The sequence below is a fragment of the Falco naumanni genome, chromosome 9 (assembly GCF_017639655.2).
Source record: "Falco naumanni isolate bFalNau1 chromosome 9, bFalNau1.pat, whole genome shotgun sequence".
In the NCBI taxonomy this organism is placed as follows: Eukaryota; Metazoa; Chordata; class Aves; order Falconiformes; family Falconidae; genus Falco; species Falco naumanni.
In genome coordinates this window covers 30906031-30924593 of record NC_054062.1, presented here as the reverse complement: position 1 = coordinate 30924593, position 18563 = coordinate 30906031, and the positions used below count along the sequence as shown (strand labels likewise).

The 18563-nt window shown below is 41.7% G+C and overlaps 1 protein-coding gene across 4 annotated transcripts in view; it reads right to left on the bottom strand.

The window, feature by feature from the left end:
* SGMS1 (sphingomyelin synthase 1) overlaps positions 1-18563 on the bottom strand; it is a 99430-nt gene that overhangs the window by 65575 nt on the left and 15292 nt on the right. For 3 of the 4 annotated variants that reach the window (XM_040605813.1, XM_040605814.1, XM_040605812.1), the window contains exon 2: positions 4428-4544. The exons of the other annotated variant lie outside the window; for it this stretch is intronic. The gene's annotated coding sequence lies outside the window, so the exon portion shown is untranslated. The remainder of the gene's footprint in view (positions 1-4427; positions 4545-18563) is intronic. 4 annotated transcript variants of the gene reach the window in all.

Genomic DNA, 18563 nt, shown 5'->3' with positions numbered 1-18563 from the left:
GGTTTGCTGAATGCTAAGAAACCAGAGAGCAAAATAAGATTAGAGATCAGCAAGATGGCATTCCCCTCATGAATCCAAATAAACAAGATATTCTGAACTATTTCCAGCATGACTTCAGCACAAAATAACATTTGCACTTCAACATAATAGTTGATGTTTTAACTGCATGCTAATAGCTATGGGAACAGTCACACACACACACAGGAGTCCCAAGTTTAACATCAGCTGCTCAGCCTTCAGAGGAAGCAAAAAGAGTTGCAAAAGAGTCGTGCTGTACTTCAAAGCAGCAACTGCCTTTCAGATAAAGACTAAATTTATTTACATTCACTCCTCAGGCACCTGAACCCAAGTAGAGCACATCGGTTGTTTCAGAATTTGCTAGGTGCCCTGTCCCACCCCCAGTGCCTCAGACAGATGATGTGACACTTGAAGTGAGTGGTGACGGCATTACCCATCAAGACCCAACTGAAACCTTATGTACACGAGAGCCAAGTAGTAAAAATTAAGTCAAAGCAAAAAGGCGCGCAAGCAAAGAGGATGCAAAGTAAGATGGAAAATGCATTTTCCCTTTGAGCACATGAGAGAATTGGTGAGCACACCCTTACAGGAAATCCGATCACTTGAGCCCATAAACTATGAATCAATCTCAGTAAGTCAGAACAGCCTCAGGACAAAGGAACAGCCATTTGCTAATTCAGCTGACAAACAAATCTGGAGAAGGAAGAATCCTTCCTCATATTAAGGATTAATCATCAGCAGGTATGGCCTATTTTCATTAACTGCAGTCATTTCCTGCCAGTACACCCTTTGCCTTTTCCAAGAAACAGGGGAGCAGCTACGTGTCTGAGGGCAAATGAATTAGGAGACAAGAGTGAAACTATCAACGGCAACTCACTTTATGCTACTAGCTTACCAAGAACTAGCCAAGCTATTTAGTAAGCAGCAATGGCTAGGAAATCTACCAAAGTCAAATCTGATGGATATGAACAAACTGAGCATAGGGAACATAAAATGTGCTACAAATTTCAATTAAATCTTCACTTTTGGATAAGTGCCCAAGATGTTAAAGCCATCACTTCTCTCCTTGGACTCCTCACTCCTCTCTCGACATATCACTGCTCCATTAACACGGGAGGAGGCAGCAGCAGCACATTAGACCACAGACTGGATTCTGGCACTCTTCACCCTCCTCACTTTTAAAACACAACCTGTGGACTTAGTGTTTGTATCAAAACCACCTAGGCAGATCCTGCAACATCCACTTGCCATTATCACTTCTGTGAGATAGTTTTGATGCGTGCAGACACATGCATTTTGAAAAAGTTGCAAGAAAGGTTAGTAGCGGAGTCAAACAGGAACTGAGGAGGATACCCATGCTTTTTCAGAGAGTAAGGGTAAAACCAGCAGCAGGTCAGCCAAGTGGTTCTGTAAAAAGTCCTGCCTATTGTGTGCAGAAAGTGAATAAAGGCAGTGCTTATACAGCAGATGCCAGGCTTTATCCTGCCACCTCACCTCTTCAGTCATCAGCACCTACAAGCTCAGGCATTGCTAGCAGCAAAGGTATTACTTAAAAAGTCAGTGTCACTATGAACTCAAGTCTTACAGAGGATACAGAAAAACCCTAAATTCACATTCAGTTACATATACTATTAAGGTATTTTTTTACGTGTACAAGACCCATAAACCAGTCACTGCTTTTAATGGAGATTATCTCCCACGTTTTTGGCATTTCACAGGGTGGTGACTTTTTGTTGGTTGTTTTTGGGTTTTTTTTAAACATCTGCTCTAGCCAACTGCTGCCCACTTAATTGGCACATCTCATGGCTGAAAATCTCCGTGCCCGCTGAACTACTGAGTAGTTTGCACTGTAATTTAATTTTAACCATTCCAAGCCCTTGCTGTATTCATACATATTTTTATTTCTAAACAAGCAACTTACGCAAAAATACATTCAAAAGGTATCACGTATACTGAGGTTCTGATCCCATGGAGTTAAATTTGGTAGGTATAAGCACACCTGACAATAACAAGCTTAAATAAAAAGTAATTAAGAGATAAAGAAATTGAGTTCCAGCTATAAACCACTGCTTTACACTGCATTGTCTGCTTTAAATAGTCACTGTTACACTGACATTGTACAGCAGTGTGTTTGCTTTGCTCTCTGCATCCGAAGAGCTGCCATGGTCAGAACCATTAAGTGCTATATAAAAGTAACATCACATTTCTCCTTCAAAGCCACTGAAGTTTAAATTTAAAAGAGAATTCTTTTATATAGCAGCTATATAAAGCACATACAGTGCCAAGCTGGAGGATGAGTATATTTATATAACAAAAGGCTTCCTGGATTATTTTAAGGCTCAAGTTCTGCAAACCTAACAATTGAAGAAAGGGATGTTTTCCCTTTGTTTAAAAAAGTAATACACGTACCAAGAAGAAAGAAAAAAAAAAAAGAAGAAAAAGAGTGCCATTGAAGAGACAGCAGTATCTTAACATTTCACAGTATTAGATTCCTAGATTTCAGCAACAAGTCGTCCGTGTGCTTTGTGATCCCACAGATTTGGAACATCTGTTGCTATACACTGAGACAAATACACAAAAAATCCAGAGGTCCCAGATACCAAAGCACCTGCAACTAATATCTTCACATAAATTATAAGGTATGCCACATACCCAACAGTATTTGGTTTGAACCGGTTTCATTTAGCTTGCACTTCTTGAACTGTGCCTGTTGACGTTCAACCCCTATTAAATCCGCATTAAACTTTAAGTAATAGATTACTACATTATTCATAAAGTCTGTGTATTAGACCCAGGGGAAACACAAGTTGAATCAACAGAGTGACATGAGCTTCTGGTAAAAGCATTTTCCACTCTTAATATTTATATAGTTGAAGGAGGGTGGGGAGTAGGAATTTTTTGTGACTGATGAAAACAAGCCTAGGTATTACAGTTTGTCCAGTACAACTATGACATAGATGCCACCATTCAGAAAACAGCAACTGCAAAAAACTGCTCATAACAATTCACCTTATGTGCAACACAAACACAAAAAATCAGTTCCCTCAATTTCAGCAGCATTGGCGTTTAGTCACAGCATTTTTCTCATTATTTCTATTACTGATGGTCTTTCTTACAGTATCTGTGGAAGTCCTACTAAACATCTTAATTGCACAACAGTCAAGATTTGAAGGCCTGCAGTACTGTGACATCTGTAGGAGAGGGACTAAAACCAACTGTCCCAAAACCAATTTTGCTCAGGGCACCCACAGGAAGAATTACAACTGCATTAGGATCATCACAGAATCACAACTGAAAGCTGCTTTTCTGCTGTCCCTCATCACACCCTCTCAGAATCAGACAGTTCAGTCTCACCAATATCCAAGAACATTTTGAGAAAAAGGCAGCAGCTTTCCCAGCTAAGAATGGAAGGCACAAAAGACTTGGTTCATTCAATGTGCTAGTCACTCAGGTTACACACAAATAACAGTTTTAAAAACACACTCTTTCTCAAAATCTCTGTGCCCAGTAGCTCAACTTTTATTTTCCGATTCTTACAACACCTCCCCCTCTAGCTCTTAAATCAGTCATGGAGCTTTCCAGCACAGATCAAACCCATGAAACCCACGAAAACCTTAAAAGATGCCTTTCAGCAAATCCTGATGAGCTTCAAAGGATTATTAAAAGACAAAAACATAACTACAAGCAGCAAGAAAGAGCATATGACCCATTTATTTTCTCTTTGCAGGTCATTCATCTATGTCAAAGCCAGAACTGGGAACAGAAACCAGGTATTCCAGCCACCAGTCTAGCTGTCTACCCAATTATCACTCCAGTTTCAACAGCCAGAAGGGCGCAGGTTGCCTTACAAGTAGGGAGTTTGGAGCATTTATATGCAGCCTACATCTTCACAAGTTTTGCTCTTAGTTATCCTTACCTGGAAGCAGGAAAAAAGAGCTGATCTACGTGATCTTTCAGTTGTCTTTTCCCAAGATCATATAATTTAGTACTGGAGTTAGACTATGTAAATTTTTTTTTGCTGAACAAAAAGAGCACCAGGCAGGCACAAGCAATGCCTAAGCTACAGAAAATAGAGGGAATCATCATATTCCCTACTAAGCCATGCTCAGTTAAAGAAACTAGCCAGTACAGGTGCCAAAAGAAACACTGCCATACAGCTGTGGGACAGTAAGTCAGACAATGGAAATACACAAGTGAGGAATGTTGATTGTTGTGGGTGCTGAACGCTGCCATTGGCACAAACATAAGTGATTAATCCAAAGCAAAATGGGTATCTGCCTGTGCAAGTCCAAACTAAAACTTACCCAAATTCAAGTCACATTTAGTATCAGTTTACACTAAACAAAGTATTGAAAAAACACAACACTCCAAAACACACGGGCTTGAAAATGCAAAAATCATTTACTTACCTGAAATTGCTTTTCTACCCAGAGCACTCGATTCATTGGGTTAGAAGTTCTTGATGAACATGAGAGTCAAAATTCAGAAGACCTGCTGCTAGCTGCTTCTCACATAGTCATGAGTCACTATTAAAAAAAAAATAATAAAAATTTACATATTAAGCAGCAAAGCTATACAGCAAGCCTTCTATTAAAATATTAGGAGTTATTACAATGTAAAGATGGCCTCAAGGTCTACCAGCACCTGGGATATACAGGAAAGACCATGCTAACATGGACAGCTGCATTTAAAAAATAATAATTCCTAAAGAACACAGAAAGAGAAGATTCCTGTGTCCAAATAAGGCCCATACGCAGCTTTCATTGGATCTGAAGAAGGCCTGGAATGCTTCTTCATCTGCTTTGTGGCATCCCACAGAGAGCAGGTCTGCTACTCCCCACATGCATCAGCCTTCCTGCAGGTGCTTACCTTGGACATAGGTTCATCTTCCTCTGAGCCTGCACTAGGAACAAGTGGTTTGGATGAGACTGCCACCCTCCGAACAACATGGAGAATGGAGCTGCCAGAAATGGGCCACTGACCACTGGATTTGATCTTGGGGCACCATAGACCAGAAGCTGTCTACTCCTAATGTCATGGGAATCTCACAGTTTCGCTCTTGAAAGCCATACCCAGTTAAAGCAATACCCAGAGCACCTTTTATTTAACTAAAAGAGTAATCAGGCAGAACAACTCTTGGGATACACATTGCCACTTGGAGCACAAACTAAAGAAATAAGTCTCAAAGTGTTCTTTGAAGGGAGCTGGTAAAGTTACCCAGGCTCTGAACCAGGCATCACACAAGATAACAGGCTTTGCTGACAAATAAACTCATGCAGGGGTGCAAAGGATGAAAGCTGCAAGTCTTTTCTGCTAGTCTTCAAGATAACCAAGATCATTTACAAAAGAGAGGAAGAACTTGCACCAAAGCAAACCCAAAATGTAAAAAATGAAATGCATGGGACCAAAATCCTCCAGTGGCAGCACCCAAGTAACAGGCTTCTCTCCATCCCTGTTACCCACATTTTGCACAGCCAAAGGTTAGAGCCAGCAGCAGTAGACAAACCACTCAGCCCTGTGGCTGGGAAGCAAATATACTCTTCATCCAACACTCACCCCCACACACAGACACCCACTTTCAAGGAAGACAAAACCAGGGGGGGAGACTCGGAAGAGAACCAGCCCCCTTTTGCATGGGGCTCTGCAGGGCTATTTCAATTGAACTTTCAGATAAGGGAAAAACAGATGGTCTCCCTGTTCCATTCACATTTAGTAGGAAACTGCAATCCATACATTTCCATTGAAATACTAGTTAGGGAGGCTGGAAATAAATTCTGCTTGCTGAAGCTGAACCAAATCCAAATAACAGACTGCTGTGAAGCAAGCAGCCTGCGGCACGGCAATTCTGCTTTCTTGGACTCCTTTTTAGCTGTTTAGGATTACTTGGAAATTTGCTTTTGGGTTTTACATTGCATTCTTGCCTTATCTTCAAGATTAACCTATCAAAGTGCTTCGGGGAGAGTGCCATCAGGCACCCCTCCCCTCCAAACACCCACCCTGAGCACACACTGGTCCAGCTTCCAGCAGCCAGAAGACTCCTTTCTGCAACAAGCTGGAAGTTAAATAGGTTTTGTCCATCTAGACAGAGCCGTGGTGCACTGCCAGCAGCAGAGCTGCTCAGTAAAAGCCATGCTATCCTGCCTGTTTGCTGTAGGATTGTAGTAATAAGAGATAATGTTTACAAAACGTAAGAGAAGTTATCCACTCCATCAACACCCACCAGCCCATCCTCAGTAAGGAGGAAGGCCCTGTTTCCATGAGTAACAACACTCTTATCTTGTAACAACAGCCACCCTCCCAAACACATCATACTCTCTGCTCACAGGCACTCACTCATCTACCAAGTTTTTTGAAGCCCCAAAAGCCACCCATCTGCTGAGAGTAGCATCACTGCGAACCACGAGAAAGCCAACCTGTCATACCCCTCCCTGCACCTGGAGGGAAAGCTCCAAACTCTTCCTACTCTTCTAGGAAGGACAGTTCCCTCCCTGATCCAAGAGACAATGGAGCATAAACTGGTGTTCAAACATAAACACACATTTTCTATGAGCAAGTCGTGAATCTGTTGTTGAGCACCACAAGCACTCCCAAGATGTTCGATGTCAGTTGTAGCCTCTTACTCTCTGATATTAAGCCATACAGACCCTGTAAGAACGTGTTTTCTGCCACACAGAGTTATTTCTGAGCCAGTTAGAAGAAAGTAGAAGCAATTCCCACTGAACGTTAGCTTGTTTACTACCAAAGTTACACTGCATACAGCGGAACAGTATGGCAAGGTTTGATTAGAGTTCATTCCTGTCTTTCTTGAGGATGGCACTTCGCTGTATTTTTTGAAAAACTCTAACATTTGTTGTATACTTTCCAGAAAATAAAAGGTCTATCTTACTTAAACCAATTAGCCTGTATGCCAAACTCTTCCATCCTCCACTCCTTCCCCCAGAGGAAGACCCTCCTGTTTGCATAGCAGTGGCTTCTGCCCTGCTAGGCGCAGGGTACAGGCTGCCAAGTTCAGAGCCCAGTTTCCTTAAACTGTATGTTAATATCTTTATGGAATTAGTTCAGTTTCTGGAGTTGCTAAGTGATAGCTAGCCATAAGGGCATGAGAGAAGCCTGTGTCCATTTTAGCATACAATGTGACAACGTTCAGCTTGGTCTGCAATACCACTTGCTCCAACATCCGCAGCATTTCTTTAACGCAGAAGAACTCTAGGAAGCAATTCTGATGGTTTTGATCCTATGAAGATTAATGTCTGAAGTTAGTTGCCAGTCTTGTTCTCCGTATCACAAGATGGCTAAGAATTGTCAGTCATTGTCAATAGCACCCAAACACTCCCTAGGAGCATTGCTAGCTTATTCGTTTGACAACACCTGATCTAATAAATTGTAACCAGCACAGCCTCAAGCTTAGGACAGGCTTAGAGTTGAAGCTGTGCCTCTGACTAATGCATTTAAATAGATTACAGCTCGCGGAAACCTGTAGGATTTCCAGAAAGAGCACATAATTTCTTTTACTAATATTTAAGTGTTATTCAGATGAATGCTACCACCTGAATGCAGAATTGTAAGCGAACCAACCACACGTGATGTAGGAGACTAAGTGTCCACATTTAAGTACTGAGGGCTGCTTTTCAAGACTTCTCAGAAGTAAAAACGTCTCCTTGTGCTGCACATCAGCTATGCCTGCAAAGCACAGTCATGAAGCTTTGGAGTTGAGAACTCTCCTCTTCCTCTTTTCCTTCCCATTAACACATACATGCAAGCAGCACTGTTACAAAAGGAGCAAGAGTGGGCTGTTGTCTTACTTTCTTATCAAACATAAACACAAGGATCAGGAACATCTGCAAAGGCTGGATTAACTGGTTACAGGCTGCTGCTTACAAAAGGCACCTCAATTATTACAGCAGCATTTTCATTTTACACCCTAGCACAGGAAGGCAGCTATACTTCCACATTTCACAGGCATGTTTGCTTCTCATTTGCCAGATGCACTAAAGTATTCCTTCAAATACACTGGAGAAATTCAGCCTAAATAGATCAATTGCACAAGTTCGCCAACCCAGTATGCTTGCAGATTAAAGAAGGCAAATTAATTGATTTAAAGACAACATAAGGGATTTTGAGAGACTTCTTGGGTGATGTCTAAGGTGTCATTTTAATCCTCCTCATAGTTAATCCTTTGAACATAGGAAGCCAGTAAATTTCTGATGCAGTTCTTACACAGAAAACATCTCCAAGGGCATGCTGATCACTGAACTATTTTGCAAATTGCTCCTAATCTACAGTTGTTTGCCTCTGCACTCTTATTGCAGAGACAATAAAATCATACAGCTAATTGGAATGTAGCACTCACTCCCAATGAAAGGGTATGTAAGAAAAAAAACCCTAGGAATTATCTAAATACCACTTCCCCACCCCCCCTTCCCCCCAAGCTTTTGCTGTTATATTTTAGGGTAACTTCCATTTTATATTTTTGTCCTTAACTATAAAAAAAAGCAGAATATTTTTAGGTCCCATTTCCATTTTAGGACAATTTAGAAGTAATTTGCCTGTCAGACACACCATATTTTTAATCAGTGCTTGGTGAAGCACTAGGGGAGGCAGCCCAGAAACATCCCCTTCATCCTTCTTGCATAGAAAGATGGTAGCAAAATAGCTAGCATACTGCAAACTCATTCCTAGTGTCCCAAAGCCTGGACAAAACTGTTGTTATCATGACCAATGGCAACATAAGGATGTGAATTAGCTCGAATTGTTCATGGAATTACCTTCTTTAGTTCTTCCAGTGTCCCAGTGACATCGGACTGGGAACAAAACTGAGAAGAGGAAGCTCAAAAGACTTTGGTGCCAAATGAAAGATACTGTTTGCAGAAAGAATGCTTTCTTCATTATTAAAATTTGCACTTTTAGCACATAAATACACTACTGTGCCCAGTCTCATATCTAAGATGTGTACGTACTTTCTGCACTAGCCTGTACAAAGCCAGTTGATATACCACCAAATCTCGATTTCCATTTTATGCTGTAAATCAGGTGAGGTAGAATCTTTAGAAGTGGGGGGGGGGGGGGGGGGGGGGGGGGAAAGACTGCATGAGCACTAGTTAAGATGACAAATCTTTGAGGTCTTTTACTAAATAACTATTCCAGAGAGAGGAGCAGATATAACAACAGGGGAATCCACCTCCAGTAAGAAACAACCAGCTTCAAAACTCCCTTTGCCTGTTGCCTGGATTCATTTCAAGGTCATGTTATAGCAGGTCTAACACACAACTACAAAACAACTAGCAAACCCATTAACAGCAGGTGGTCTCTTTCCCTGTTTCCACAATAATCATTTCCCTTCCCAGACCTTCCCACCTTCTTGTTGTTCAGCCTTCCAAAAAACACCTTAAAGGACACACTCCTCTCCACAAATCTGGCCCCAATGTTGCCATGCGTCTCCGTAGGGTGCCAACTGCCCCAGGGACACTTGGAAATCTTTACATGAGATGGATGCCAGGACACTGAGAAGTGACTTGGTACATGCTGATATTTTCAACTGTCCCTGTAAGGTGAGATGCTCAAGATTTCCCAGATTTACCTGAAAATACTTTGACAATAAAAAGCTCAGATGAGTTAATTCTAAAAAATCAAGTTATTACTCTGTTAGAAAATATTAATAAAATGAAACACACTGCAACTAACTCATAGTTAGGTCATTTTCAGAATATTCTCAGTAAGACCTACCTAGATAATTTCCCCAGGTTATAAAAACCCAAGCTCTGATTATCTAAACAGCTATTTTCTGGACTGTTCTTTGGAAGGAAGTTTCCACTATATATATAACTCCCACTAGCAGTCCACTTGGTGCACACTTACATACTCATGTGTATCTATTAGAAGGACTTTCTTGAAAGCCCCAGCTTTGCTGATCATCTTGAGGCCTACTGTTACAACAACTGCTTGAATGCAAAGCTGTCTGCTGCAACACTCGCTTCCAAAACACATGGTCCTTGCTTACTGGCAAACCCACCAAGGGCTCCCTCAACTTGCGATCAGTAAACCTACTCATAAAAGGTCACACATGCCTCTTCCCAAAAAGCGACAAGGAAACAAGCCTTCCCTTCCACCTGTGACCTTTCATACAACATATCTTGTGAGTTCGTTAAGCAAACATGTTAGTGATAAGGAGAGTTACAGATCTCACTACTGCTCTTTGAACAGAGAGTAACACGACTGAAGTCTCCCGTCTTCTGCCACCAATAGGACTACTTCAAATTGCTTATTATACTGCTTATTTTTACGAATCAAATGGGTGTTTGAAATCTCATGGATCATTTTCCATCAATTGGTACCTATAGCAGCTTTAAAGGAACTGGAGAAGAATGGGATGAAACAGAAATAGTTCACCTCAATCTGCAAGCAACATCATGTGTCAGAATTCACACTGTATTTAAATGCATGACTTCTCACCCAAAAGCCTTCATGTCAAGTTATCTACTAACTTGGAAACAAACCACAGCAGTTTAAACTTAGCTCTTCCCATTTTGCATGTCCTTTGAAACAATCCTTAGATATATTCCACCTTTGCAAGCATCTTGAAGAAGTAATAACTGATACAAAGCTATTACAAAGACAGAAGTCACAGTAACTGGTTTGGCAAAAGGAAGCGCATCCTTCATTGACCAGAGAGTTGAGAAATTTTATTTCTCATACTTAAGGGTTTTTCCGCTTTTACCATAAGAACAATTACTACAAGTATGAGACTTTACAAGTTGGAATATGGTTCCTGCAGAGTAGTGTTGATGATGGCACGGGAAGAAGAGGAGACCAGGACAGATGCTGGTATGTTTACATGCAGATCTCAAAGGAAGGACAGGCAGAACAGAAAGAGTCATTTACAGACTCTGCAGTCTGGAGGGATTAAGACAAATAATCAGGGCACAAATCCAGATACGTTGTGTCTTTTTTCAGCTCCAGCAGGTTTAGGAGCATTAGTTTAGATTCACTTCTAGAACACGATCCTCTGCTGGTGACTGAATGTCTCCTTTGTCAGCCACTCTGCATCACAGGCACACAGCAGCTCACTGCGCTTGCTGCTCCTCAGTGCATTGCTTAGAGTGCATCAAATTCCAGAAGTACCAGTGGATGTCGAAGGCTCTACTGGGCAGGGAGGTCAGAGGATACTTAGCAGGACAGCTGGAGGGATGTGCTGACAAGTTTTGTGGTCACTGCTCAACCTTCACAAGTAAGCTAAAAACAACCTCCTTCATGAAGCACACCAAGACCTCCACTGAAGTAGAAAAAAAAAAAAAAAAAACAACCCCAACTAAACATATTCCATTGCTCATCTGTCAAATACACTTAAAATGTGCCCAAGCAGCTTTCCCTGTGTTGCTGCAGCAGTTAAAGATCTTTTGAGTATACAAAAATGTGCTGTTAGCAACACTGAAATTTATAAAGGAGGCTTCTTTAAGCCTCTTTAAGCTCTAAAATATCATTCAATACTTTGTATGCGGGTCTCTTCTAAACAAAAGCTCTGCAAGATAATTATATTGATCTCAGAACACCAAACTGCCACATACGCAATGCTTGGGCAGCTATCCCATTTTAACCTCCTTCTTAATTCACATTACTGCCCAGGAAAACTTAATCAAAGAAAGTCTGTTATGTGGAAAAATGGAAGGTGCTGTTTCTGCAGCACCTCTGGGCTGAAGCCAGCACACCTAAGATCAGTAATTACTTTTTGCAGATATTCCCTTCGGTGCTGCCATATAAGTTTGGCATTTGACTCCACTATTACAACCCTCAAATTCGGCCACCCCAAGCTTCAGTGCTTTTATTTTTATGATATCCCCGTGCAACAAAAACAACAAAAAAAAACCAGAAAACAAACAAACCAAAAAGAACACCTCAAAGCTGTTCTGCTGCACCAGTTGAATCAACGTGTAAGAGCAGCTAAACAGTGTTCCTTGTATCAGACAAGGCTCTGGGGCTCTGACTACTTTCAGCTCCAGGAGTTTCCTGAGCCTGTATTTAGCAACCCTCAGGGAATCTCTCATCCAAATACTTATTCAGCGTTCCACTCCCCCACCCCCGCCCCAGCCGCAACTTGATCCCATTTAAACTCTTTGTGTCCATAACATTAACTGGCAAGGCGTCCAACACATCCTTTGCCGTTCAGAGACGGCAGTCTTCATGCGGCTGCCCACTCCTTGGGCTTCCAGTTACTGCTGCATCCTATCTCCCACACAAATGGGGTGGAAAGAAATCCTTGTTTCTGGCTTCCAGGCTACGTACAGGTTCAAGCAGGTATGTTTACATTACTACCTAACTTTTAAGATGTCACAAGCTGTCAGGTTTCCTTCCTCAGCTCTCTCTTGTAAACAGCAGCGAGGTTACAACCCACAAGTTGAGAACCCTCTTCCCCTCTGTAATAACATGTGGGAGATACTGTAGAAAACCTTTACTGTAAAATAACAAACACCAGAAAATATGCCTTTCTTCTGCAAGAAAAATTACACAGAAATAGACTTTATCCTACTAGGTTCCTCCATGATTCCTAAGATGCCATACTAAGATTTTCAAGCACTAAAAGTGGCAGAACAACTGATTATTTACATTCTTTCATGAGGCATCACCTCTGACAAGGCAGCAGTATCTCAATATCCCAAAAACCAGATCACTTTGGCCTCTAATGCTGCTAGCAACATTCCACAAATGTCAACAACATACTTCATGTTTCCTTTACGATTTAAACAGCCTACAGAATAAAAGGACTGAGCAGCAACCACCCCAACAGATGACAGCTGAGCATGGCACTGCCTAAACGACAATGCCGCTGGCAAACAGCAGAAGAATGCACATCTGCTAGTGTCAGTGCTAAACCACACCTACCAGATGCACTTACCAATGCATTTCTGCCATCATCTGTGGTCTTGTTTTCTACAGTGGAACCTGATTGGGCTGGTGTAAATCAGCACTCCTCAAATACACGTCTAGCTGCTCCTGCTCACTACACAGCAATATTCAGTGGCATCTTGGGGGCGGAAAAATACTTTAAACTCTTCCATAAATAAAAGATAATCTGGTTATGAATGCCGGTAATTTTTCATACAAAAAATGGCTTGGAATGTGATGTGACAATCAAAATTCACATTTAGATATGACACATTGCCCCACTACATCCCACTCCTGGCCCACAACTACATTAGAGGTCCTTGTTCACACTGCAATGTTCAAGATGGCTACATTCCACTCTGAGGGTAAAGGCTGCACGTTAGCAGTTTATATAGTATGTGAAATGCTTTGTATATCCAAAAATATTTTAGCTCCCAGTAACATTAAACCAAGACATAGATTTCAGCATTTGCACAGTAAAGAACTGCAACTCCTACAGATATTGCCAGAAACTTTCTTCCTTAAGGCTTTACAGCTATAAAAGAATATTTTGCTAAAGCAGAACTACAAACAAAAAGCAGTGTAATGCTCTTAATAATGTGCTAAAAAGGGTTGTTATAGCAAGATTGAGAACAAGCAGAGGACAAAGCAAGGGTGCCATTTCACTATAGCTCACTTTTTTCAGAGCAGATAATTGTATAAATCAGTAGGAAAAACTTGAGAGTCCAGCAGGGTAAACCAAAACTTAAGGGTCTTCCCCAGTGAATGGGATCTGGAAAACCCCTATAGAAGTAAAGAGGGTTCCCCTGCAGCCTTGTCTGCAATTTCACTTGCAGTAGGGAAATTCAGCTAGCCAGCAGATTATCTAGTACACTTAAGTCTTAAAATAGTCATACCCACCTTAAAAATACAACTCTGTCCAAAACACCTTAGTTAGGCTGTTACTTAAGACAATACAAATTTAACATATCAGTCACAAGAGACAAAAGCATGACAGTTGACAGGAGATTTTCAAACAAAAATCACAATTCAGAACAACTCAATTAACCCAGGGGTACAGAACTGGAAGACCAGAGTATTAAGAATGCTACTGTTCAAAAGCAGCAAAGAACCATCTCCTTTTCCAGCTCAAAGCTCTTCTCATTTAAAGACACGCTCTCAACATAATTTGATTCCTGATCCCTGTTTTAGTAGAGCAGCAAAGGCTAAAGCACATGTGCTGTACCCTCTTAATAAGGCCAGGATACCTAGCCTAGCAAGGAGCAGGCTATGACACACAGTTATCTCCAGCCCCGCTACGCTGGTTCTGAGGTAGTTACTGATTAGTGCATTTTTCTGTACAGTCTCCTTTCTTAGCTGTGCAGGCTCCCCATCCCAGAGCTCTCGGCACATACTTTTATTGGGTTGTGGTTTCATTGTTTGCCCTTGCCAGGGAATTCTCAACCACAAGCTGGTTCTGCACCAGTTCCTCACTTCCATAAACTGCCTAATCCATCAATGGACTTATCTCAAGTTACATTACAAATGTAGAATTAACAAAATATAAACAGGGAAGAAAAAGTAAACCTTTTAAAACAGTTATCTGGCAGGTAAGGAAATTTTTCCTGCTCTGTTAACGTCACTATATGCAGGTTTACAGCAAGGTCATACTACATACTTTTTGTATTAATGTTAAAAAATACTAGGAGATCCTATATAGCACTAGGGCAATGGAACAGCAAGTTTTGACATTACTAAACATGTATGCGCAGAAAAATAAACCCTACAGTTTGATAAGCCGTTTACTTGTAAGGTACTAAAAACTGCATGGAGCTTCATTCTCGTTATTCATACTGCCTTACATATAGGTCTTAGTCATACTGCCTTACAAGCTGGACTTTGCCTGGTGTGGTCAGAGACCTCAGACAAGCAGGAACTGCAAGTAGTGAAACCCAGACAATCCAATACACCAAAAAAAAAACCCCAAAGAAGGCAAGTTGAAATAAACTTGGGTCAACTTGGTGTTTACCCTCCATGAGGTTAACTTCAGCTCTGTAAGATTGTTTTTCAAGACTAGTCTTGTGCAAAACATATATAAGAATACTAGATGAGGCTCAAGAGTTTAAGCAAAAGCTAGTGAGTTTATTACAGCTCCCTGAAGAGACCCTTGGCACTAGCCTGCAGAAATAATCACAGCTTTTATGTGAGAACACAGATAATTTCAGTCTTGCTCTAATAAGCCAAAGAGTGTTATCGCTTAATATTGAACAAGTTGCAAGACCAAGAACACATCACAACCACCATGTAACAGTAAAACCAAACAGACTTCATTTTCCAGTTTTTTCTTACATCAGGGGGGAAAGTAATTAACACCAGGCATATTAAGTGCCAAAATTAACTGGTTTGCTTAAATGCAACATACAAAACCATCTGCAGAACTTCCTGAGGTATGAACAACAGAAGCAGCAAGTCACACAAGATTTTCAAGCCTTGGTTTAAGGGGGGGGGGGGGGGGGGTAAAAAAAGGAAAAGAAGTGTACTTCACCTTTGAAAGCACAGGAAGGCAGAAAGGTGGCTTCTCGTACACTGAAAGGATCACACAGCACCTCTAGGTTTCACAAGACCCCTGCATCTCTAAAAATGAGATCTCTCTTTTCCCTTCTCCAAAGACACATGCTTTAAGAACCCGCTGGGAGAGAAAGCCTAATTCTGAAACACATGTACGTAGGCGTGCAAATGGCACCTGTGCTGTAGCAACTTTGAAGTATGTCAAACTAAAAGCCATGGAGGTTTTAGTCTTTGCTGCCTGTCAGTACAAAGAGCAATAGACACAGTTGTCTCGTTGACTTTACATGTCAATACTAAAGTAGACAAAGATGCTGGATTATAAGTGACCTGCAGCCTCCCAGTCCACTCAAATTCTTATCCAAACACATAAAATGACACAGCTATCCCAGCTAGTCCAGTTAAGTCATCGGTCTACCACAGACAGACCAAACAACCATTGCCATAGCCCCTACCAGTGGTTTAAATTAGTGCCGTTAACAGTTCATGACCGCCTCACCCAGACACCTTTTCAAGTCCCTGCAGAAGATGGCAGCATAGAAAATAAATCTGTTGACTTTCAGAGATTTACAAGGGTTATGCTCATCTCAGAGAAAACAACCTTTTGCCTTCTCCAATCACCTTTTTTAATTTATTTGGGGACTGAATTAATTACAGGCCAGAGAGCAGATGAGCATTAGGCTCAGTCTCAGTTGTGGGATGAACAGTCTGCATCACTCTGACCTAGACAGATTTCAGTGACCAGAAAGAAGAAAGCCTCTCAGCACAGTGCAAACACCACTGCAACGGTACTGAAGCTGCAATCTGTCATGCTATCTCATTTTCCATTCCTCTGCACAATGTATTTCATTTTTATGTTATAACATCTGATGCAGGAGGGAAAGAAAGGATACACACAGGCACAACAGCTGAAAACAAACTTGGAAACATCAAGAATAAGCCATTTCCATTTCACATTTAGTTACATTAGCTACACCTTCAACTCACAATCAGCATTTCTAGAGTCACAGTGGCAAGATTTATACTGTCACACCAATGTCACCTTCACATGTGGTTTCCCCGCAGTCACAAGCTGCTTACAAAGAGCCTGTCACCATCCTCACAAACTAGATCAAATGCTGCTTTTTTGCCTCTTGCTTAATAGGGAAACAATACAGTTGAACGAGCTGGGTCAGGTATGGAAAAACAAGAAACAGGATATCGGGCAGGTGACTCTTGAGTGGTAGTTCAGCAAGGATATCTCTGGTATGAGAATTTCAAAGTTAGTGAATCTCTTTTGTAACCACAAATTATATGAGCCAAAAGCAGTAACAAAACGTAGTTCTGAGGAAAATCCAAAATCAGAAAGAAAGGTACAGACACATGCAACACAGAACAGATCTCCATTCTAAGCTCACAAAATGTTTAGATACATGGACAAAAGTGATCCTTCAGCAGTGGCCTGCTCCCTTCCCACACTGGTGAGCCTGCACCTTTAATACTGTGTTCAGTTTTGGGCCCCTCACTTCAGGAGGGACGTAGGGGTGCTGGAGCGTGTCCAGGGAAGGGCAACAAAGCTGGTGAAGGGTCTGGGACACAAGTCTGATGAGAAGCAGCTGAGGGAACTGGGGTTGTTTAGCCTGGAGAGGAGACTTGGTGGGGACATTATTGCTCTCTACAGCTGCCTCACAGGAGGCTGTAGGCAGGTGGGGGTCCGTCTCCCAGATAACGAGACAGGACAAGAGGAAACAGCCTCAATTTGCACCAAGGAAGGTTTAGATTAGATATTAGGAAAAATTTATTCATTGAAAGGGTGGTAAAGCATTGTAACAGGCTGTCCAGGGACTTGGTGGAATCACCGTCCCTGGAGGTGTTTAAAAACACAAGTACATGTGGTGCTCAGGGACATGGTTTAATGATGGACTTGGCAGAGCTGGGTTAATGGTTGGACTTGATGTTCTCATGGGCCTTTTCCAACCTAAATGATTTTATGATCAACAGGAAGCAGGAAGAAGCTGGAAGGCAGATTTCACCAAAGCAGCATGATACAGGTAATGGCACAGTAAGTTAATACATATTTGCCCTCTGGTAGTATTAAATTCCACAGCTAGGTCTGCAGAGGAGCTCAGTGACCCAGCTGAGGTGCAGCCTGCTCCCAAGTTTCACAAACCATCCTGTTCCTCGGGTCTCCAGAGGTCAAGCAAGCTGAGGTTCTACTATCAGTGTGCTGGAAGTGGTTTATTCCCTCACAGTTTTAAAACACAGCAGTTCAGCAGCAACCATTCTGACCATGTGCTGTGCTCACAGGAGCCACTGATCTTAAACTCCCAGTGAGGCTTTGCTGTCATCTGCCACATACACCAAAATCAGCAGAACTTTTTTTCTCTTGTGACTCTGACTTGAGTCTCCTAGGAAGAGAGATTCATTTATTCTTTGTTGCAGGGGCCAGCAGAGACACCTGCACACCTATGCAGAGAGCAATAAATTCAAGCTGGATTTACACTTGACTAACTCACTGCAAGTAAAAAGCAAAGTTACAAGATGATACCTGGGAGAATGACAGGGGTGCTTTAATTAGTCTACAACGCCGTGTATAGGAGTGGCCGATGGGCAACAATTACCCTGTGTTAAAAATCAATGCATCCCTAGTCTGATGCAAATGATACCCAAGTCTCAGCAAGAGTGCTTTTGAAGTGGTCTTAACGCACATTAACAAAGACTTGCTAGGGGGCAGGGGGGAGCTGGGGGGTCATCTCTGTTGGAGGGCAGAACAATGTGTCCATAAAGTAATACAAGTTCGCCTGCAATGAAGTACAGCTGAGCCCTAACAAAAAAAAAAAAAAGTTTTGAAACTTCCAGCCACTATACGAGTTTCAAAGGTTCCCATAGTTCGCAGTAGAAATTTGTTTCACATAGTTCAGTTTTCTGCCTTCTGTCTTGACCTAAAATTCCTCTTCGAAGTTGATGGCTTTTCTGGACCACGCCCCCGCCAGGCTACAGTAATTGGGTTTTAATCTTGTCTCTTCTGGGCATTGAAAAAACTTTGTGCATTGCTGCAACATCCCTCTGATGCAATCAAATAAATAGTAAGAGGTGGTTACCTCCCAGGCTTCAGGGAAAAGACGATCGGTATTCATTTAGAAATT